Source organism: Rutidosis leptorrhynchoides, chromosome 2 (genome assembly GCF_046630445.1).
Source record: "Rutidosis leptorrhynchoides isolate AG116_Rl617_1_P2 chromosome 2, CSIRO_AGI_Rlap_v1, whole genome shotgun sequence".
Taxonomy (NCBI): Eukaryota; Viridiplantae; Streptophyta; class Magnoliopsida; order Asterales; family Asteraceae; genus Rutidosis; species Rutidosis leptorrhynchoides.
This window is the reverse complement of record NC_092334.1, coordinates 299,363,585-299,388,402: the sequence shown is the minus strand read 5'-3', so window position 1 is coordinate 299,388,402 and position 24,818 is coordinate 299,363,585.

The following is a 24,818-nucleotide window of genomic DNA, read 5'->3' as shown; positions in this document are numbered from 1 at the left end:
ATGAATGATTATGATAAACTAATGAACTCACCAACCTTTTGGTTGACACTTGAAAGCATGTTTACTCTCAGGTTTGAAAGAAATCTTTCGCTGTGCATTTGCTCATTACAAATATATTACTTGGAGTCATTCATGGCATATTTCAAAAGACGTTGCATTCAATAAATATTATTATTAAGAAAATGACAGATTAGATCATTTATAGTTGGATATTATGAAATGGTATGCATGCCTGTTAAATTTCGATGAAATGAAAGGTTGTCTTTTAAAAACGAATGCAATGTTTGTAAAATGTATCATATAGAGGTCAAATACCTCGCAATGTAATCATATGTTATTGTATTCGTCCTTATGGATTAGGAAGGATCGTCTCATGTGGTATCAGAGCAGTGGTCTTAACGAACCAGGTCTTGCATTAGTGTGTCTAACTGATAGTTGTTTAGATGCATTAGTGAGTCTGGACTTCGACCGTGTCTACATGTCAAAAGTTTTGCTTATCATTTCGTGTCAAAAATTTCCTGCTTATCCTCCTTAGGAAATTACCTGCTTACTATTCTTAGTCTAGACACATCTTACTGCATTGATTGCATGAATAATGTATAGACAAAATTCATATCTTAGCGTATATGTTACTGTAGACTTGCCTGACATATTCCGTAAATTTATCTGTAGTCTACGAAATCTTATATTCTATATATATAGATATTCTATGTAATTAGAATACCATCCGATATTCGAAAATCATTTCATACTGAAAAACCCTTTACTCAATCGTACGAAATGGAACACATCACTAGTTCAAATCCCTCGGATTCTGACAGCTATTCTGACATGGATGTTCACCTAAGATCCGAAAGCAGTGTGACCGGAATGGATCAACCAATTAGCCATCATCTATTTTGGATGAATTGAGGATGAGTTCGTAGCTGACTTAATCAATGGAGCCGCGAAGAAGGCAATCCCTTCCACCAACCGAATTCACCTCTTGGTGATGAACCTGAAGCACTTACCGGCGAACCTATCCGAAACACCATTTTCAGCCTCATTTCTAGAGTAGCTCGAAACGATTATATATTCTATCCAAAATTCTAAACCGTATTCATCCGCTCATTCCGACCGACAATCATCCCGGAATAATGAAAGAATTCAACGAGCTTCGCGCTCGAGTAATCAATTTGGAAAACGTGGTGTAAAACCTACCAGCTTCAGCAACAGCACTGGCAACACCAGTACCACCAACAACAACATCTGCAGCACAAACCTCAACACTACACGCCTCAAACTCACATTATATACCTCCAGCATAATCATCATACTACATGATGTCTTACATCGATTATCTTCGTTCTACATGATGTTCTACATCATTTATCTTCATTCGACATGACGATTATGTAATCTTTAATGTTTTAAAAATTATATATTCTTGTTCTAACGGTAAATCAAATGAGTTTAATATCATATTGACTCATTAAATCCATGATTACATCTGAAGAAAATATATACGTATATATGTTTTCATAAAGATAGTAATTAAAAATTCTTTTGTACAAACTGTTAATGGTGAAAATATTTTAACTGGTAGGTAATACCCGAGGAATAATTAGATTTCACATTAATAAGTCACATTGTACATTCTTCAAATCTGATTCAACAGTCATTTACTATCCTACTTACATCCACAAATATACGAATCTGTTCACCACAGAATAACCATTTTCATTCGATTTCACATTTGGATTTTGACATATCAGAATCCAACAAGTGGCATAATGAAGAAAACATTGGACAAAATAAAATTTGTTAGAAACAAACAAATTAACTATGAGAAATTTTGTTAAGAATCCACGCTAACAAAATCCTAGCTAACTGTTCCTAGCTAACTGTTAATTCCTTATTACATTTATTTATCGCAATTTATTTATCGCAATTTTAATTCTCACAATTTTATTTATCGTCATTTAATTTCTGTTATTTATTTTACGCACTTTATTTATCGTCATTTAAATACTGTTATTTACGCATTTTAAATATCGGGACACGTATACAAGGTTTTAACATGTCATATCTATATATATTATTTGGAATAACCATAGACACTCTATATGCGGTAATGTTCGAGTTAGCTATACAGGGTTGAGGTTGATTCTCAAATAATATATATACTTTGAGTTGTGATCGAGTCTGAGACCTGTATACATTGGGTCATGACACGTATTAATTAATTCAAATATTATATATTAAACTATATATGAAATGTTGAACTACTAATTGTGAACTACTAACTGTGGACTAATAATATTGGACAATTAAAATGAATTAAAATATTGATTATAACATATGAAACTAAACATTTCTTCAAGTTTGCCACTTGATTTCATCTTAAACTTCATTTGTATCTTGACGATTACAATCTACGTTCAAACCTTTCATGAATTTTGAAAACACCACAATCAAGATGATGATTCAACCACACGTTATCTACGAGAAGAAAGATTTATGCATATAGTTATGCACCTGAAAACACTCGGAACCTAAGTAAACGTTTAAGACGTATCTGTGCTATCTCTTTTGACATTGCTATTACCGAAAATAACATTTCAATTCTTTTTCAAATTAGCCAATTTTGTCACAGCTCCAACAAATTAGCTTCAACTTTTCATTCTATAACACCCCGCTAAATTACCATCTGATGGCGCGTTAATCCAGGTCCCACAGTTAACAGTTATGCCCTCTATATGAGACGTTTAAAGCAATCGCATTTAATTTTATTTAAAAATTAACTTTCAAAAACATAAGTCAATAATCCTAAAATAGAAACACTGATGTGATCGTAACCACAAGCCAACATTATTTAAACAGTATAAAAGTTTTAAATGCGAAAGTAAATAATGTTCTTTAAAATCAAATGCTAACTCCACAGCCAGTCATGCAGCAAACACAGCGGAAGCATACCTCTTAAGGACCTGAGAATAACAATACGTAAAAACAGTTCAACAAATAATGTTGGTGAATCTACAGGTATAAAATAATGTAACGGTATCTGAAAAATAGTTATCAGAAAAATAGTTTAGTTTCCTTGACCACGAGATTCTATCGTTTGCATAATCTGAGCACCTGAATACTAGCAATGACCCGAGTATAGAAGCCACTATACCCGCCTTACCTCGTAAAATGTTATACACTTGTTCAAATGTATTTAATGTTCAAAGTAAACGCACCACAATTTTTATAGTGGGTGAGGTTGTCAACCTGACGGATCCGTCCATCTAAATTGTGCTTACACCGATGGTATTAAAAGTATTCAAGCTAGAGGCTTTTTGAACAAACTCAATATGCATATATGTAGTACTCATGTCAATACAAAGTATTTGAAAATGTAAATATAACAGCGTGTATTCTCATCCCTGAAAACATGTAAAAAGCGGGACTGTAGACTCACCTTTTAAATAAGCTCGGATTGAAAAGTGAACAATTAACTTGTACGGTTCATAGCCGAGTAATGCAACCTAAGTATACGTATGTAGGTTGGTCAATATATGTATCTTAAATAAGTGTGGTTTCATAGTGTACGTTGTCTTATTGCTCGACTCGACCCGTTTCAAAGTAAAAGTCAACTATATCATGCAAGTCAAACAAAGTCAACAGATGTCAAACCGAAAGTCAAACTTGGTCAATGTGGTCAACTAAAGTCAACATCAGTAGGTTCATGTCAAATATTGGTCAACATGTCAAACCTAAGTCAAACAATACGTTTTAGGTCATGAAGTATCATTTTCACAATTTCAGTTTATCGTCATGCACAAAGTTTATGAACACGTAGCATACTTAGCACATCATCTCATAGTACAAAATTCAAGTAAATATGACAAACTCCAGATCATAAATATACCTAAAAAAGATTCCAAAAATTCTGGCCAGGGACTCATACGACAATTAAAGTCAGGAATCAGAAGGGATACATCTGAGGTTTGCCAAGTCAGTTTCTGACCGCGCACTGATATCATTTTGGCTCTAACCAGAGTTAGGAACATGTAATTGATACAAGAACAGTGGCAATAGTTCAAGGAAAAATCAAAGTAACACATATCAAAAATCTAGCAACTTTTATTTAGCCAATGTGTACAGTTCATTCGTGCAATTTGAACATTCAGTTTTCATCTCAAATCAGAATTCAGATAAGGTATGGCTCTATTGTGCCCAATGCATAAGGTTTCAGAGATTAACATAAACTAACAATAAGTCACATATCATGTTAAGTTCCATTTTCCAGAAGCATACATGCTCATGCAATTCACATAATCCAGAGAGTACAAAACCGTGTGAAATTTACAGATTCGATTCTCATTTAGTTAGTCACATTCGTACGCGATTATCTGAAGATCTATATACAATTAGCCTATGATATCCACATGAAAGATGAATTAATTTTTGTCTAATTTTCAAATATGCAAAATTTCTATCACATAAGTTAACACATTTTATCATACAAGGTTATTTTCAAGCAAGTGCTGCATATAACTACTTTTATACTAATTCAAGCATATCTTGGGCTATACATAAGCAAACGACATGATATCCTAGTCTAAATTGAGTGTTTTTAAATTATATTTCCAGTGGTATGTGTCTCACATGCCAATTCGTTGTCTATCAATACCAGATTTCTGACCAAGCAACAAAAACACAACGATAATTCAAATTGACATAACTTAATCATACAGAAATGAAATCAAGCGAATCCAAAGCCTAAACTCAATAGTTTTTCGCAAGGAATCTGATTATAACATAATAATTAACATTTGAAAAACTTAATTTTTATGATCAAGTAAATACAAATTCGATTTTAAACCCTATCGCATCAAATAATCAAAATAACGATAACGATTAACACGTACGCGTATAGACTTGAGCAATTGACAACATAACTATGAAACTCTCATGAAAATCAGATTTTAAGAATTAGGGTTTATGCAATTATACCTTAGATCGCTAAAAGAATTATATCAACGCGTAGAGGAGATCGAGAATTGCAACTTTCTTGTTCAAGGTTTGCTCTAAAAATTGAAAATTGATGGTGGTAGTGGTGATGGAGGTTGACGGCCAAGAAGGGAGGGAGGGAGTCGACTGGTGCAGTTTATTTGTGAGGGTTTCCCTAATTTTTGTTAAACCTTCTAATTTATACTAACCCTAGTTCTCCTAAATAGCACATAAGTCTCTAAACTTACAAAAATTGAAATATAAGGGGGTGAGGGGGAGGGGTCGGCCTAATGGGCCCCATGGGGTATCCCCGGGCTCTCATTTTGCAATCTCGTGTAATCGTGGTCCGTTTTAAGTGTCGTTTAGTCGTACCGAAGGCCCAGAACGCTAACCCGATCGTTAAACGCAACCAATTGTTTAATTTATTAAAAACCTAATAAATTAAATATTTTAAAAAGCTAATAATTAATAAAATTAATGATTAAAATAAACCCGAGCGTTTCGTTGCTCAAAAAGCTATTATCAAAATCGTATCGATGTTTATCGTATTTCATTATCCGAAATATTTATTTGAATTAATATCAACCCATATTAATTATTGAAACCCTCCGAAGACCAAGTATGCATTTAATACACGTAAACGCATAAAAGTTAAATAATCGCCGTTAAATAACTAACGGAAGGTTAACGGAAGTAACGAAAAAAAATCAGGGTTGTTACATTACCCACCTGTTATTGAAAATTTCGTCCCGAAATTTTCGTGATCGTCCACTGAAGTAGTTTCCTCGGGAAACAATTGCGGATACTTCAGCCTCATCTGGTCTTCACGCTCCCACGTGAACTCTGGTCCTCTTCTCGCGTTCCACCGAACCTTTTGTAGTGACCCGAACTTTTCCATGTTTATATATATTAATTGAGGTTGATATTTACATGATTAAATGTTTCCAACATTTTAAACAATCAAACTTGTTAAGACTTGATTAATTGAAATATGTTTCATATAGACAATTGACCACCCAAGTTGACCGGCGATTCACGAACGTTAAAACTTGTAAAAATGACATGATGATATATATATGGATATACATATGGTTAACATGAGATTATGATAAGTAAGTATCTCCATAAGTATATTAACAATGAGTTATATACATATAAACAAGACTACTAACTTAAGGATTTCGAAACGAGACATATATGTAACGATTATCGTTGTAACGACATTTAAATGTATATATATCATATTAAGATATATTAATATATCATAATATCATGATAATATAATAATTTAACATCTCATTAGATATAATAAACAATGGGTTAACAACATTAATGAAGATCGTTAACTTAAAGGTTTCAAAACAACAGTTACATGTAACGACTAACGATGACTTAACGACTCAGTTAAAATGTATATACATGTAGTGTATTTAGATGTATTAAAATACTTTTGGAAGACTTCAAGACATATATCAAAATACTCATACTTAACGAAAATGGTTACAGTTACTTTTCCATTCTTTTCTTTCATCAAGAATTCTAGTCGTATTCTTACCCGTATTATACACAGCTTCAAAACGTACTTACTATGAGTATATACCAATAGGAACTAGCATGGGATTCCACTCTTGATTATGTCATGTATGACTAATCAATTTTAACTTCTACCATGAGCTAGTCAACTAACTAGAACTCCTTTTAACCCCACTCACCACTCACCAATTACCACTCATCATTCACTCCATTTCACTTCCAATTCTCTTTCTAATTCTCTCTCAACACACACACACTATTATGAACGTATTTTTCCAGTAGTTAATCATCATCTTCATCAAAAATCACTTCAAGAATCAAGCTATAATCATCATAGGAAGAACACTTCAAGAACACTTCAAAAATCCCTTCAAGTTTACTAATTTACTTCCAAGCTTTCTAATCCATTCCAAGTAATCATCTAAGATCAAGAAACCTTTGTTATATACAGTAGGTTATCTTTCTTATTCAAGGTAATATTCATATTCAAACTTTGATTCAATTTCTATAACTATAAACTATCTTAATTCGAGTAAAAATCTTACTTGAACTTGTTTTTGTGTCATGATCCTACTTCAAGAACTTTCAAGCCATCCAAGATCCTTTGAAGCTAGATCATTTCTTGTCACTTCCAGTAGGTTTACCTACTAAACTTGAGGTAGTAATGATGTTCATAACATCATTCGATTCATATATATAAAACTATCTTATTCGAAGGTTTAAACTCGTAATCATTAGAACATAGTTTAGTTAATTTTAAACTTGTTCGCAAACAAAAGTTAATCCTTCTAACTTGACTTTTAAAATTAACTACACACATGTTCTATATCTATATGATATGCTAACTTAATGATTTAAAACCTGGAAACACGAAAAATACCGTAAAACCGGATTTACGCCTTCGTAGTAACACCGCGGGCTATTTTGGGTTAGTTAATTAAAAACTATGATAAACTTTGATTTAAAAGTTGTATTTCTGAGAAAATGATTTTTATTATGAACATGAAACTATATCCAAAAATTATGGTTAAACTCAAAGTGGAAGTATGTTTTCTAAAATGGTCATCTAGACGTCTTTCTTTCGACTCAAATGACTACCTTTACAAAAATGGCTTGTAACTTATTTTTCCGACTATAAACCTATACTTTTTCTGTTTAGATTCATAAAATAGAGTTCAATATGAAACCATAGCAATTTTATTCACACAAAACAGATTTAAAATGAAGAAGTTATGGGTAAAACAAGATTGGATAATTTTTCTCATTTTAGCTACGTGAAAATTGGTAACAAATCTATTCCAACCATAACTTAATCAACTTGTATTGTATATTATGTAATCTTGAGATACCATAGACACGTATACAATGTTTCGACCTATCATGTCGACACATCTATATATATTTCGGAACAACCATAGACACTCTATATGTGAATGTTGGAGTTAGCTGTACAGGGTTGAGGTTGATTCCAAAATATATATAGTTTGAGTTGTGATCAATACTGAGATACGTATACACTGGGTCGTGGATTAATTCAAGATAATATTTATCGATTTATTTCTGTCATCTAACTGTGGACAACTAGTTGTAGGTTACTAACGAGGACAGCTGACTTAATAAACTTAAAACATCAAAATATATTAAAAGTGTTGTAAATATATTTTAAACATACTTTGATATATATGTATATATTGTTATAGGTTCGTGAATCAACCAGTGGCCAAGTCTTACTTCCCGATGAAGTAAAAATCTGTGAAAGTGAGTTATAGTCCCACTTTTAAAAATCTAATATTTTTGGGATGAGAATACATGCAGGTTTTATAAATGATTTACAAAATAGACACAAGTACGTGAAACTACATTCTATGGTTGAATTATCGAAATCGAATATGCCCCTTTTTATTAAGTCTGGTAATCTAAGAATTAAGGAACAGACACCCTAATTGACGCGAATCCTAAAGATAGATCTATTGGGCCTAACAAACCCCATCCAAAGTACTGGATGCTTTAGTACTTCGAAATTTATATCATATCCGAAGGGTGTCCCGGAATGATGGGGATATTCTTATATATGCATCTTGTTAATGTCGGTTACCAGGTGTTCACCATATGAATGATTTTTATCTCTATGTATGGGATGTGTATTAAGATATGAAATCTTGTGGTCTATTGTTACGATTTGATATATATAGGTTAAACCTATAACTCACCAACATTTTTGTTGACGTTTAAAGCATGTTTATTCTCAGGTGAATACTAAGAGCTTCCGCTGTTGCATACTAAAATAAGGACAAGATTTGGAGTCCATATTTGTATGATATTGTGTAAAAACTGCATTCAAGAAACTGATTTCGATGTAACATATTTGTATTGTAAACCATTATGTAATGGTCGTGTGTAAACAGGATATTTTAGATTATCATTATTTGATAATCTACGTAAAGCTTTTTAAACCTTTATTTATGAAATAAAGGTTATGGTTTGTTTTAAAAATGAATGCAGTCTTTGAAAAACGTCTCATATAGAGGTCAAAACCTCGCAACGAAATCAATTAATATGGAACGTTTTTAATCAATAAGAACGGGACATTTCAGTTGGTATCCGAGCGTTGGTCTTAGAGAACCAGAAAATTTGCATTAGTGTGTCTTATCGAGTTTGTTAGGATGCATTAGTGAGTCTGGACTTCGACCGTGTTTTCTTTAAAAATGATTGCTTAACATTTTTGTTGGAAACTATATATTTTTAACATATGAATATTATGTGATATATTAATCTCTTAACGTGTTTGATATTATGTGATAGATGTCTACCTCTAGAACAAGTCCCATTGACTCACCTAATAATAATGAAGAGTCAAATGTAAATTGGAATGATTCGTGGACTGATTCACAAGTTCCCGAAGAGAAACCGGAAGAAGAGTCGGAACCGGAAGAAGAATCGGAACCGGAAGAAGAATCGGAACCGGAAGAAGAAATAGAACCGGTGGGGGAAATAATAAAACGGTTAAGTAAAAGAGAATCCTCAACCAACCGACCAAGGTTAATTATGGTCAATGGTGTTTCCGCCAAGGAAGCAAAATATTGGGAGGATTACCAATTCTCCGATGAATCGGATTCCGACGAGAATTTCGATGATGTTATAGAAATGACCCCAACTGAATTTAAAAAGGCAAAAGAAAATAATAAGGGAAAGGGCATAAAAATAGAGAAATCTAATTCCAACCCCGATGAACTTTATATGTATCGTCAACCCCCAAAGTCCTTAAGTTGTAACAATGACCCGGGAACCTCTAAACCACCAGGTTTTTCTAAACCAATGTGGACAACGACGGCTCGTATTAGGGGAACATCATATATCCCTAGAAACTTGGCAAAACGAACCAAAACCGAACAAGAAGAAACGAGCGAGTCGGAATAAGATAATTGTATTCGTGTGGTGTAATATATGTAATATAGTGTGCTTATGCTTTATGATATATGTAAAAATTGCTTGTATTAATAAGTATTTTTTTTATGAATCTAACTCTTATCTATTTTACAGTATAAAAACACAAAATGGATAGACAACCCAATATTTTAAGAGACCTACCCGGAGACATGATTGATGAAATCTTGTCTAGAGTCGGTCAGAATTCCTCGGCACAACTATTTAAGGCGAGATCAGTTTGTAAGACATTCGAAGAACGTTCCAAGAATGCCTTGGTTTATAAAAGGCTTTCGTTCGAAAGATGGGGGATATCACATTGGGAAATTCATAAGTTACGATGTGTTTACTTTGACGCATATATTGCGGGGAACCCAAATGCTATTTTACGCAACGGGTTAAGAAATTATTTTGACTCAGTATATCCGAATATAGGACTTCGTGATTTAGAAAAAGCGGCTAACATGCAACATAAAGAAGCATGTTATGCTTACGGGTTAGTAATGTTCGCTTCTCACCAAAGTGAGAACAAGAACATCGGGCTACAACTATTAAACAAAACGTTCCCACAAGTGACGGAGTCGGTAATTGGGGTAAGAAATAAGGTTTTTAGGTTATTACGAGTCTGTTGGTCATTACGTAACCCTCGTCCCTTTGACGACGTTACAACACGCTGTCTTATCAACGGCCATAACGGTTATGTTCCACAAGACCAAGGATGGGAAGTAGTCCTAGTAAAACCAGAATGCATGACTTGTTTCTGGACGTATGAATTACGTGTCTTTATTGCCTTTGCTGAACGACTTGTGTACTAGCTAGAATTATCTTCACAACTATCTTGTATCAAAGTTATTGTGTGCTATATTTCATGCTTTATGTAAAATAAGCGGTATTGTAAGTTTGTAAAATATTGTATAAAAGTTTGAACACGAAATATTATTACAATCAGTTTTTCATATAGAATTGTAGTAGTTGAATTGTATATTAGCTACTAAGTATGAACTTAACGGGTAGGTACTACCCGAATTTAAACTTATAAAACGCTAATATGAATAAAAAGCTTTTATAAATGAGTTCATATTATGCTACGAAATACTATTAACTACTCTTAATATTCTGTATGATTAACTTGTTCCATTTGACTATTTTGAAGGAAATGGCACCGACTACTCGACACACCGTGAATATGAATGAAGAGGAAGTCCGTACTTTTCTAGCTTCAAACATAGCCGCAGTACAGGCTGCGCTACATACCAACAATAACCTTGGATCTGGCAGTACATGAAATCGTGTAGGATGCACCTACAAAGAATTCACTGCCTACAAACCTTTGGAATTTGATGGAACCGAAGGACCGATCGGATTGAAACGGTGGACCGAGAAGGTCGAATCGGTGTTTGCCATAAGTAAGTGTACTGAAGAGGACAAAGTGAAGTACGCTACGCATACCTTCACAGGTTCTGCGTTAACATGGTGGAATACCTATCTAGAGCAAGTGGGACAAGATGATGCGTACGCACTACCGTGGTCAGCATTCAAGCACTTGATGAACGAGAAGTACCGTCCCCGAACCGAGGTCAATAAGCTCAAGACAGAACTTAGAGGGTTACGAACCCAAGGATTTGCTATTACCACGTACGAAAGACGATTCACAGAATTGTGCCTATTGTGTCCGGGAGCATTCGAAGATGAGGAAGAGAAGATCGACGCGTTTGTGAAAGGATTACCGGAAAGAATCCAAGAAGATATAAGTTCACACGAGCCCGCCTCTATACAACAGGCATGTAGAATGGCTCACAAAGTAGTGAACCAGATTGAAGAAAGAATTAAAGAACAGACTGCTGAAGAGGCCAATGTGAAGCAAGTCAAAAGAAAGTGGGAGGAAAACGGTGATAAGAATCACCAATACAACAACAACAGCAATTACAACAATAATCGCAACAATTATCCCAACAATCGCATCATCAATCGCAACTACAACAAACGGCCCAACAATAACAACAACAACAACAACAACAACAACAACAGCATCTACAACAATCATCCCAACAACAATAATAACCGCAACAACAACAACAATCAGAAGGTGAAAAGTATCACTCGGGGTTCTACACCAAATTTTGCAACAAGTGTAAAAGAAATGGTCATAGCGCGGTGAAGTGTGAGGTCTACGGACCAGGGGTTAATAGAACGAAAGGAACAAATGGTGTCGGAACGAGTAATGGCGGAGCACGTAGTGTCGGAGCAAGTTATGCCAATGTAGTTTGTTATAAATGTGGAAAACCGGGCCACATTATTAGAAATTGCCCGAACCAGGAGAACACGAATGGACAAGGCCTCGGAAGAGTTTTCAATATTAATGCGGCAGAGGCACAGGAAGACCCGGAGCTTGTTACGGGTACGTTTCTTATTGACAATAAATCTGCTTACGTTTTATTTGATTCGGGTGCGGATAGAAGCTATATGAGTAGAGATTTTTGTACTAAATTAAGTTGTCCATTGACGCCTTTGGATAGTAAATTTTTACTCGAATTAGCAAATGGTAAATTAATTTCAGCAGATAATATATGTCGGAATCGAGAAATTAAACTGGTTAGCGAAACATTTAAGATTGATTTGATACCAGTAGAGTTAGGGAGTTTTGATATGATAATCGGTATGGACTGGTTGAAAGAAGTGAAAGCAGAGATCGTTTGTTACAAAAATACAATTCGCATTATACGAGAAAAAGGAAAACCCTTAATGGTGTACGGAGAAAAGGGCAACACGAAGCTACATATTATTAGTAATTTGAAGGCACAAAAACTAATAAGAAAAGGTTTCTATGCTGTTCTAGCACACGTCGAGAAAGTACAAACTGAAGAAAAGAGCATCAATGATGTTCCCATTGCAAAAGAATTTCCCGATGTATTTCCGAAAGAATTACCGGGATTACCCCCACAGCGATTCGTTGAATTTCAAATAGATCTTGTACCAGGAGCTGCACCAATAGCTCGTGCTCCTTACAGACTCGCACCCAGCGAGATGAAAGAACTGCAAAGCCAATTACAAGAACTTTTAGAGTGTGGTTTCATTCGACCAAGCACATCACCGTGGGGAGCTCCTGTTTTGTTTGTCAAGAAGAAAGATGGTACATTCAGGTTGTGTATCGACTACCGAGAGTTGAACAAACTTACCATCAAGAACCGCTACCCACTACCGAGAATCGACGACTTATTTGATCAACTACAAGGCTCGTCTGTTTATTCAAAGATTGACTTACGTTCCGGGTATCATCAAATGCGGGTGAAAGAAGATGATATTCCAAAGACTGCTTTCAGAATACGTTACGGTCATTAAGAGTTTATGGTCATGCCATTTGGTTTAACTAATGCACCAGCTGTGTTCATGGACCTTATGAACCGAGTGTGTGGACCATACCTTGACAAGTTTGTCATTGTTTTCATTGATGACATACTTATTTACTCAAAGAATGACCAAGAACACGGTGAACATTTGAGAAAGGTGTTAGAAGTATTGAGGAAGGAAGAATTGTACGCTAAATTTTCAAAGTGTGCATTTTGGTTGGAAGAAGTTCAATTCCTCGGTCACATAGTGAACAAAAAAGGTATTAAGGTAGATCCGGCAAAGATAGAAACTGTTGAAAAGTGGGAAACCCCGAAAACTCCGAAACACATACGCCAGTTTTTAGGACTAGCTGGTTACTACAGAAGGTTCATCCAAGACTTTTCCAGAATAGCAAAACCCTTGACTGCATTAACGCATAAAGGGAAGAAATTTGAATGGAATGATGAACAAGAGAAAGCGTTTCAGTTATTGAAGAAAAAGCTAACTACGGCACCTATATTGTCATTGCCTGAAGGGAATGATGATTTTGTGATTTATTGTGACGCATCAAAGCAAGGTCTCGGTTGTGTATTAATGCAACGAACGAAGGTGATTGCTTATACGTCTAGACAATTGAAGATTCACGAGCAAAATTATACTACGCATGATTTGGAATTAGGCGCGGTTGTTTTTGCATTAAAGACTTGGAGGCACTACTTATATGGGGTCAAAAGTATTATATATACCGACCACAAAAGTCATCAACACATATTTAATCAGAAACAACTGAATATGAGGCAGCGTAGGTGGATTGAATTGTTGAATGATTACGACTTTGAGATTCGTTACCACCCGGGGAAGGCAAATGTGATAGCCGATGCCTTGAGCAGGAAGGACAGAGAACCCATTCGAGTAAAATCTATGAATATAATGATTCATAATAACCTTACTACTCAAATAAAGGAGGCGCAACAAGGAGTTTTAAAAGAAGGAAATTTAAAGGATGAAATACCCAAAGGATCGGAGCAGCATCTTAATATTTGGGAAGACGGAACCCGGTATAGGGCTGAAAGGATTTGGGTACCAAAATTTGGAGATATGAGAGAAATGGTACTTAGAGAAGTTCATAAAACCAGATACTCAATACATCCTGGAACGGGGAAGATGTACAAGGATCTCAAGAAACATTTTTGGTGGCCGGGTATGAAATCCGATGTTGCTAAATACGTAGGAGAATGTTTGACGTGTTCTAAGGTCAAAGATGAGCATCAGAAACCATCAGGTCTACTTCAACAACCCAAAATCCCGGAATAGAAATGGGAAAACATTACCATGGATTTCATCACTAAATTGCCAAGGACTGCAAGTGGTTTTGATACTATTTGGGTAATAGTTGATCGTCTCACCAAATCAGCACATTTCCTGCCAATAAGAGAAGATGACAAGATGGAGAAGTTAGCACGGCTGTATTTGAAGGAAGTCGTCTCCAGACATGGAATACCAATCTCTATTATCTCTGATAGAGATGGCAGATTTATTTCAAGATTCTGGCAGACATTACAGCAAGCATTAGGAACTCGTCTAGACATGAGTACTGTCTATCATCCACAAACTGATGGGCAGAGCGAAAGGACGATACAAACGCTTGAAGACATGCTACGAGCATGTGTTATTGATTTCGAAAACAGTTGGGATCGACATCTACCATTAGCAGAATTTTCCTACAACAACAGCTACCATTCAAGCATTGAGATGGCGCCGTTTGAAGCACTTTATGGTAGAAAGTGCAGGTCTCCGATTTGTTGGAGTGAAGTGGGGGATAGACAGATTACGGGTCCGGAGATTATACAAGAAACTACCGAGAAGATCATCCAAATTCAACAACGGTTGAAAACCGCCCAAAGTCGACAAAAGAGCTACGCTGACATTAAAAGAAAAGATATAGAATTTGAAATTGGAGAGATGGTCTTGCTTAAAGTTGTACCTTGGAAAGGCGTTGTTCGATTTGGTAAACGAGGGAAATTAAATCCATGGTATATTGGACCATTCAAGATTATTGATCATGTCGGACTAGTAGCTTACCGACTTGAGTTACCTCAAAAACTTGCGGCTATACATAACACTTTCCACGTCTCGAATTTGAAGAAATGTTTTGCTAAAGAAGATCTCACTATTCCGTTAGATGAAATCTAAATCAACGAAAAACTCCAATTCATCGAAGAACCCGTCGAAATAATGGATCGTGAGGCTAAAAGACTTAAGCAAAACAAGATACCAATTGTTAAGGTTCGATGGAATGCTCGTAGAGGACTCGAGTTCACCTGGGAGCGTGAAGATCAGATGAAGAAGAAATACCCTCATCTATTTCCAGAAGATTCGTCAACACCTTCAACAGCTTAAAATTTCGGGATGAAATTTATTTAACGGGTAGGTACTGTAGTGACCCGAACTTTTCCATGTTTATATATATTAATTGAGATTGATATTTACATGATTAAATGTTTCCAACATGTTAAGTAATCAAACTTGTTAATACTTGATTAATTGAAATATGTTTCATATAGACAATTGACCACCCAAGTTGACCAGCGATTCACGAACGTTAAAACTTGTAAAAATGACATGACGATATATATATGGATATACATATGGTTAACATGAGATTATGATAAGTAAGTATCTCCATAAGTATATTAACAATGAGTTATATACATATAAACAAGACTACTAACTTAAGGATTTCGAAACGAGACATATATGTAACGATTATCGTTGTAACGACATTTAAATGTATATATATCATATTAAGATATATTAATATATCATAATATCATGATAATATAATAATTTAACATCTCATTAGATATAATAAACAATGAGTTAACAACATTAATTAAGATCGTTAACTTAAAGGTTTCAAAACAACACTTACATGTAACGACTAACGATGACTTAACGACTCAGTTAAAATGTATATACATGTAGTGTATTTAGATGTATTAAAATATTTTTGGAAGACTTCAAGACATATATCAAAACACTCATACTTAACGAAAATGGTTACAGTTACTTTTCCATTCTTTTCTTTCATCAAGAATTCTAGTCGTATTCTTACCCGTATTATACACAGCTTCAAAACGTACTTACTATGAGTATATACCAATAGAAACTAGCATGGGATTCCACTCTTGATTATGTCATGTATGACTAATCAATTTTAACTTCTACCATGAGCTAGTCAACTAACTAGAACTCCTTTTAACCCCACCACTCACCAATTACCACTCATCATTCACTCCATTTCACTTCCAATTCTCTTTCTAATTCTCTCTCAACACACACACATACTATTATGAACGTATTTTTCCAGTAGTTAATCATCATCTTCATCAAAAATCACTTCAAGAATCAAGCTATAATCATCATAGGAAGAACACTTCAAGAACACTTCAAAAATCCCTTCAAGTTTACTAATTTACTTCCAAGCTTTCTAATCCATTCCAAGTAATCATCTAAGATCAAGAAACCTTTTTTATATACAGTAGGTTATCTTTCTTATTCAAGGTAATGTTCATATTCAAACTTTGATTCAATTTCTATAACTATAAACTATCTTAATTCGAGTAAAAATCTTACTTGAACTTGTTTTTGTGTCATGATCCTACTTCAAGAACTTTCAAGCCATCCAAGATCCTTTGAAGCTAGATCATTTCTTGTCACTTCCAGTAGGTTTACCTACTAAACTTGAGGTAGTAATGATGTTCATAACATTATTCGATTCATATATATAAAACTATCTTATTCGAAGGTTTAAACTCGTAATCATTAGAACATAGTTTAGTTAATTCTAAACTTGTTCGCAAACAAAAGTTAATCCTTCTAACTTGACTTTTAAAATTAACTACACACATGTTCTATATCTATATGATATGCTAACTTAATGATTTAAAACCTGGAAACACGAAAAACACCTTTACAAAACTATGATAAACTTTGATTTAAAAGTTGTTATTCTGAGAAAATGATTTTTATTATGAACATGAAACTATATCCAAAAATTATGGTTAAACTCAAAGTGGAAGTATGTTTTCTAAAATGGTCATCTAGACGTCGTTCTTTCGACTGAAATGACTACCTTTACAAAAATGACTTGTAACTTATTTTTCCGACTATAAACCTATACTTTTTCTGTTTAGATTCAAAAAATAGAGTTCAATATGAAACCATAGCAATTTGATTCACTCAAAACGGATTTAAAATGAAGAAGTTATGGGTAAAACAAGATTGGATAATTTTTCTCATTTTAGCTACGTGAAAATTGGTAACAAATCTATTCCAACCATAACTTAATCAACTTGTATTGTATATTATGTAATCTTGAGATACCATAGACACGTATACAATGTTTCGACCTATCATGTCGACACATCTATATATATTTCGGAACAACCATAGACACTCTATATGTGAATGTTGGAGTTAGCTGTACAGGGTTGAGGTTGATTCCAAAATATATATAGTTTGAGTTGTGATCAATACTGAGATACGTATACACTGGGTCGTGGATTAATTCAAGATAATATTTATCGATTTATTTCTGTACATCTAACTGTGGACAACTAGTTGTAGGTTACTAACGAGGACAGCTGACTTAATAAACTTAAAACATCAAAATATATTAAAAGTGTTGTAAATATATTTTAAACATACTTTGTTATATATGTATATATTGTTATAGGTTCGTGAATCAACCAGTGGCCAAGTCTTACTTCCCGACGAAGTAAAAATCTGTGAAAGTGAGTTATAGTCCCACTTTTAAAAATCTAATATTTTTGGGATGAGAATACATGCAGGTTTTATAAATAATTTACAAAATAGACACAAGTACGTGAAACTACATTCTATGGTTGAATTATCGAAATCGAATATGCCCCTTTTTATTAAGTCTGGTAATCTAAGAATTAGGGAACAGACACCCTAATTGACGCGAATCCTAAAGATAGATCTATTGGGCCTAACAAACCCCATCCAAAGTACCGGATGCTTTAGTACTTCGAAATTTATATCATATCCGAAGGGTGTCCCGGAATGATGGGGATATTCTTATATATGCATCTTGTTAATGTCGGTTACCAGGTGTTCACCATATGAATGATTTTTATCTCTATGTATGGGATGTGTATTGAAATATGAAATCTTGTGGTCTATTGTTACGATTTGATATATATAGGTTAAACCTATAACTCACCAACATTTTTGTTGACGTTTAAAGCATGTTTATTCTCAGGTGAATTCTAAGAGCTTCCGCTGTTGCATACTAAAATAAGGACAAGATTTGGAGTCCATGTTTGTATGATATTGTGTAAAAACTGCATTCAAGAAACTGATTTCGATATAACATATTTGTATTATAAACCATTTTGTAATGGTCGTGTGTAAATAGGATATTTTAGATTATCATTATTTGATAATCTACGTAAAGCTATTTAAACCTTTATTTATGAAATAAAGGTTATGGTTTGTTTTAAAAATGAATGCAGTCTTTGAAAAACGTCTCATATAGAGGTCAAAACCTCGCAACGAAATCAATTAATATGGAACGTTTTTAATCAATAAGAACGGGACATTTCACCTTTACGATAGGAATTCTGCTTTGCTTCAACTGTTTGACCTCACGGCCCAAGATTTCAACAGGTTCCTCAATGAAATGAAGTTTGTCGTCGATACGTAGTTCCTCTAAAGGAATAATCAAATTATTATCGGCTAGGCACTTCTTTAGATTGGATACATGGAAAACTTCATGAATATCGCTGTCCAACTCTTTCAGTTATCTCAAATGGTCCAACATATCTAGGACTCAGTTTACCTCATTTCCCAAATCGTACAACACCCTTCCAAGGTGATACCTTAAGCATAACCTTGTCACCAACTTGGAACTCTATGTCCTTCCATCTAACATCGACATAACTCTCTTGATGACTTCGAGCCTTTCTCAGTTATCCCTGAATCTGTAGAACTTTCTCAGTTGTCTCCTGAATAATCTCAGGACCTGTCCACTGACTATCTCCTAACTCGCTCCAACAAACGGGTGATCCACACTTCCTTTCGTATAATGCCTCGAAAGGTGCAGCCTCAATACTCGCATGGTAGCTATTATTGTATGGGAACTCAGCTAGTGGTAAATACTTATCCCATCCATTTCCAAAATCAATGACACACGCTCTCAACATGTCCTCAAAAGTCTGAATAGTTCGTTCGCTCTGGCCATCCATCTGGGGTGATATGCTGTAATCATATCTAAACGGGTCCCCATTGCTTTCTGTAATGATTGCCAAAACCTGGAAGTAAATCTGTTGTCGCGATCGGATATAATGGATATAGGCACTCCATTCCTAGAGACGACTTTTTTAATGTAGATCTGAGCCAACTTCTCCATTTTATCAGTTTCCCTTATCAATAAGAAGTGTGCGGACTTAGTGAGATGATCCACGATAACCCAAATGGTATCGTGACCTCCCGCCATTATCGGCAGTTTCATGATGAAGTCCATGGAAATACCTTCCCACTTCCATTGGGGAATCTCTGGTTGAGTTAATAATCCTGATGGCTTCCGATGTTCAGCCTTGACTTTAGCGCAAGTCAAGCACTTCCCGACATAGGTAGCAATGTCAGCTTTCAAATTTGGCCACCAATAAAACGCCTTCAAATCTTGGTACATTTTATCTGATCCCGGATGAATTGAGTATCTCGACTTGTGTGCTTCCTCTAACACTAGTTCTCTCAATCCACCAAACTTTGGTACCCAAATTCGGTTAGCAAAGTACCGTGTTCCGTCCTCCTTGATGTCAAACTTCTTATCCATCCCTTTGCGAAATTCAACATCAACATTTTCTTGTTTCATGGCTTCTTGTTGTCCTTCGCGGATTTGTGATGTAAGATTTATACGGACAACTATGTTAAGAGTTTTAACCCTAAGAGGTTTCTCTCACTCCTTTCTGCTTAAGGCATCCGCCACAACATTTGCCTTGCCCAGATGGTATTGAAGTTTGCAGTTATAATCGTTAAGTAGTTCCATCCAACGTCGTTGTCTCATGTTGAGCTGTTTCTGATCGAATATGTGCTGTAAACTCTTATGGTCAGTGAAGATAGTGAACTTGGTTCCAAACAGGTAGTGTCTCCACATTTTAAGTGCAAAGACAATAGCTCCTAACTCAAGGTCATGCGTAGTGTAGTTCTGCTCGTGAATCTTTAACTGACGCGATCCATAAGCAATAACCTTGTTTTGTTGCATAAGCACGCAACCCATTCCTTGACATGAGGCATCAAAATAAACAACAAAATCTTCACTTCTCTCAGGTAGAGACAATACTGGTGCAGTTGTTAACTTTTCCTTCAACAACTGAAATACAGTCTCTTGCGGTTCTGACCACTCAAACTTCTTGCCCTTATGAGTCAACGCGGTTAATGGTCAGGCGATCTTAGAGAATCCTTCAATGAATCTCCTGTAGTAACCAGCTAGACCTAAAAATTGCCTAATCTGCGTTGGCATCTTTGGAGTTTCCCAATTGTTAACCGTCTCAATCTTTGCTGGATCGACCTGTATTCCATTGGCCCCTGCAACATGGCCAAGAAATTGTACTTCTGGTAATCAAAAGTCACACTTAGAGAACTTTGCATACAACTGCTCTTCTCTAAGCATAGTCAATATTGAACGTAGATGCTGCTCGTGCTCTTCTCTGTTCTTGGAGTACACCAATATATCATCAATGAAAACACGAATTTATCTAGGTATGGCTTACACACACGGTTCATGAGGTACATGAATACTGCTGGTGTGTTCGTCAAACCAAACGACATCACTGTAAACTCATAATGCCCATAACGTGTTCTAAACGCTGTCTTCAAGACATCAACTTCTTTGACTCTCAATTGGTGATACCCAGATCTCAAATCAATCTTCGAATAACAACTGGATCTTTGTAGCTGATTAAATAAGTCATCAATCCTCGGTAGCGGATACCGATTCTTGATTGTCAGCTTGTTCAATTCTCTGTAGTCGATACACAATCTCATCGACCCATCCTTCTTCTTAACAAACAGGACCAGAGCTCCCCAAGGCGAAGAACTCGGTTGAATAAATCCCTTGTATAAAAACTCTTGCAATTGACTAGATAACTCCTGGAGTTCTGGGGGTGCGAGTCTGTACGGTGTGCGAGCCACCAGCGCCGCTCCTGGCACTAAGTCTATCTGAAACTCAACTTCTCGATGCGGTGGGAGACCAGGTAATTCCTCTGGAAAAACTTCAAGAAATTCCTTAACTATAGGAACGTCTTCGGGTCTCCTTTCTTCTGGTACAATTTGGCTTACATGAGCCAAGAATGCGATACATCCCTTTCTCACATACTTCTGGACTTTCAAGCAGTTAATGAGATGTAATTGTGAACCATTCTGTAGTGACCCGAACTTTTCCATGTTTATATATATATTAAATGAAATTGTTATTTACATGATTAAGTGTTTCCAACATGTTAAGCAATCAAACTTTTTAAGACTTGATTAATTGAAATAGGTTTCATATAGACAATTGACCACCCAAGTTGACCGATGATTCACGAACGTTAAAACTTGTAAAAACTATACGATGACATATATATGGTTATATATATATAGTTAACATGGTTTTTATTATAAGTATGTATCTCATTAGGTATTTTAACAATGAGTTATATACATAAAAATGAGACTATTAATTTAAGAAACTCGAAAACGATATATATAACGATTATCGTTATAACAACGTCTTACTAGGTACATATGAATCATATTAAGATATTGATACACTTGGTTAATTATGTTAAATGATAAGTAAATATATTATTAAGTGTATTAACAATGAAATACATATGTAAAAATAAGACTACTAACTTAATGATTTCGAAACGAGACATATATGTAACGATTATCGTTGTAACGACATTTAACTGTATATACATCATACTAAGATATATTATATATCATAATATCATGATAATATAACAATTTAACATCTCATTTGTTATAATAAACAATGGGTTAACAACATTCAACAAGATCGTTAACCTAAAGGTTTCAAAACAACATTTACATGTAACGACTAACGATGACTTAACGACTCAGTTAAAATGTATATAAATGTAGTGTTTTAATATGTATTCATACACTTTTGAAAGACTTCAAGACACTTATCAAAATACTTCTACTTAACAAAAATGCTTACAATTACATCCTCGTTCAGTTTCATCAATAATTCTACTCGTATGCACCCGTATTCGTACTCGTACAATACACAGTTTTTAGATGTATATACTATTAGTATATACACTCCAATGATCAGCTCTTAGCAGCCCATGTAAGTCACCTAACACATGTGAGAACCATCATTTGGCAACTAGCATGAAATATCTCATAAATTTACAAAAATATGAGTAATCATTCATGACTTATTTACATGAAAACAAAATTACATATCCTTTATATCTAATCCATACACCAACGACCAAAAACACCTACAAACACTTTCATTCTTCAATTTTCTTTATCTAATTGATCTCTCTCAAGTTCTATCTTCAAGTTCCAAGTGTTCTTCATAAATTCCAAAAGTTCTAGTTTCATAAAATCAAGAATACTTCCAAGATTGCAAGTTTACTTCCAAGTTTTCTAAATCCATTCCAAGTAATCATCCAAGATCAAGAAACCTTTGTTACTTACAGTAGGTTATCTTTCTAATACAAGGTAATAATCATATTTAAACTTTAATTCAATTTCTATAACTATAACAATCTTATTTCGAGTGGAAATCTTACAGTAGATCTATTTTTCTCATTTCCTGTAGGTTTATCTAAGGAACTTGAGGTAGTAATGATGTTCATAACATCATTCGATTCATACATATAAAGCTATCTTATTCGAAGGTTTAAACTTGTAATCACTAGAACATAGTTTAGTTAATTCTAAACTTGTTCGCAAATAAAAGTTAATCCTTCTAACTTGACTTTTAAAATCAACTAAACACATGCTCTATATCTATATGATATGCTAACTTAATGATTTAAAACCTGGAAACACGAAAAACACCGTAAAACCGGATTTACGCCGACGTAGTAACACCGCGGGCTGTTTTGGGTTAGTTAATTAAAAACTATGATAAACTTTGATTTAAAAGTTGTTATTCTGGGAAAATGATTTTTATTATGAACATGAAACTATATCCAAAAATTATGGTTAAACTCAAAGTGGAAGTATGTTTTCTAAAATGGTCATCTAGACGTCGTTCTTTCGACTGAAATGACTACCTTTACAAAAATGACTTGTAACTTATTTTTCCGACTATAAACCTATACTTTTTCTGTTTAGATTCAAAAAATATAGTTCAATATGAAACCATAGCAATTTGATTCACTCAAAACGGATTTAAAATGAAGAAGTTATGGGTAAAACAAAATTGGATAATTTTTCTCATTTTAGCTACGTGAAAATTGGTAACAAATCTATTCCAACCATAACTTAATCAACTTGTATTGTATATTATGTAATCTTGAGATACCATAGACACGTATACAATGTTTCGACCTATCATTTCGACACATCTATATATATTTCGGAACAACCATCGACACTCTATATGTGAATGTTGGAGTTAGCTATACAGGGTTGAGGTTGATTCCAAAATATATATAGTTTGAGTTGTGATCAATACTGAGATACGTATACACTGGGTCGTGGATTGATTCAAGATAATATTTATCAATTTATTTCTGTACATCTAACTGTGGACAACTAGTTGTAGGTTACTAACGAGGACAGCTGACTTAATAAACTTAAAACATCAAAATATATTAAAAGTGTTGTAAATATATTTTGAACATACTTTGATATATATGTATATATTATTATAGGTTTGTGAATCAACCAGTGGCCAAATCTTACTTCCCGACGAAGTAAAAATCTTTGAAAGTGAGTTATAGTCTCATTTTTAAAATCTAATATTTTTGGGATGAGAATACATGCAGGTTTTATAAATGATTTACAAAATAGACACAAGTACGTGAAACTACATTCTATGGTTGAATTATCAAAATCGAATATGCCCCTTTTTATTAAGTCTAGTAATCTAAGAATTAGGGAACAGACACCCTAATTGACGCGAATCCTAAAGATAGATCTATTGGGCCTAACAAACCCCATCCAAAGTACCGGATTCTTTAGTACTTCGAAATTTATATCATATCCGAAGGGTGTCCCGGAATGATGGCGATATTCTTATATATGCATCTTGTTAATGTCGGTTACCAGGTGTTCACCATATGAATGATTTTTATCTCTATGTATGGGATGTGTATTGAAATATAAAATCTTGTGGTCTATTGTTACGATTTGATATATATAGGTTAAACCTATAACTCACCAACATTTTTGTTGACGTTTAAAGCATGTTTATTCTCTGGTGAATACTAAGAGCTTCCGCTGTTGCATACTAAAATAAGGACAAGATTTGGAGTCCATGTTTGTATGATATTGTG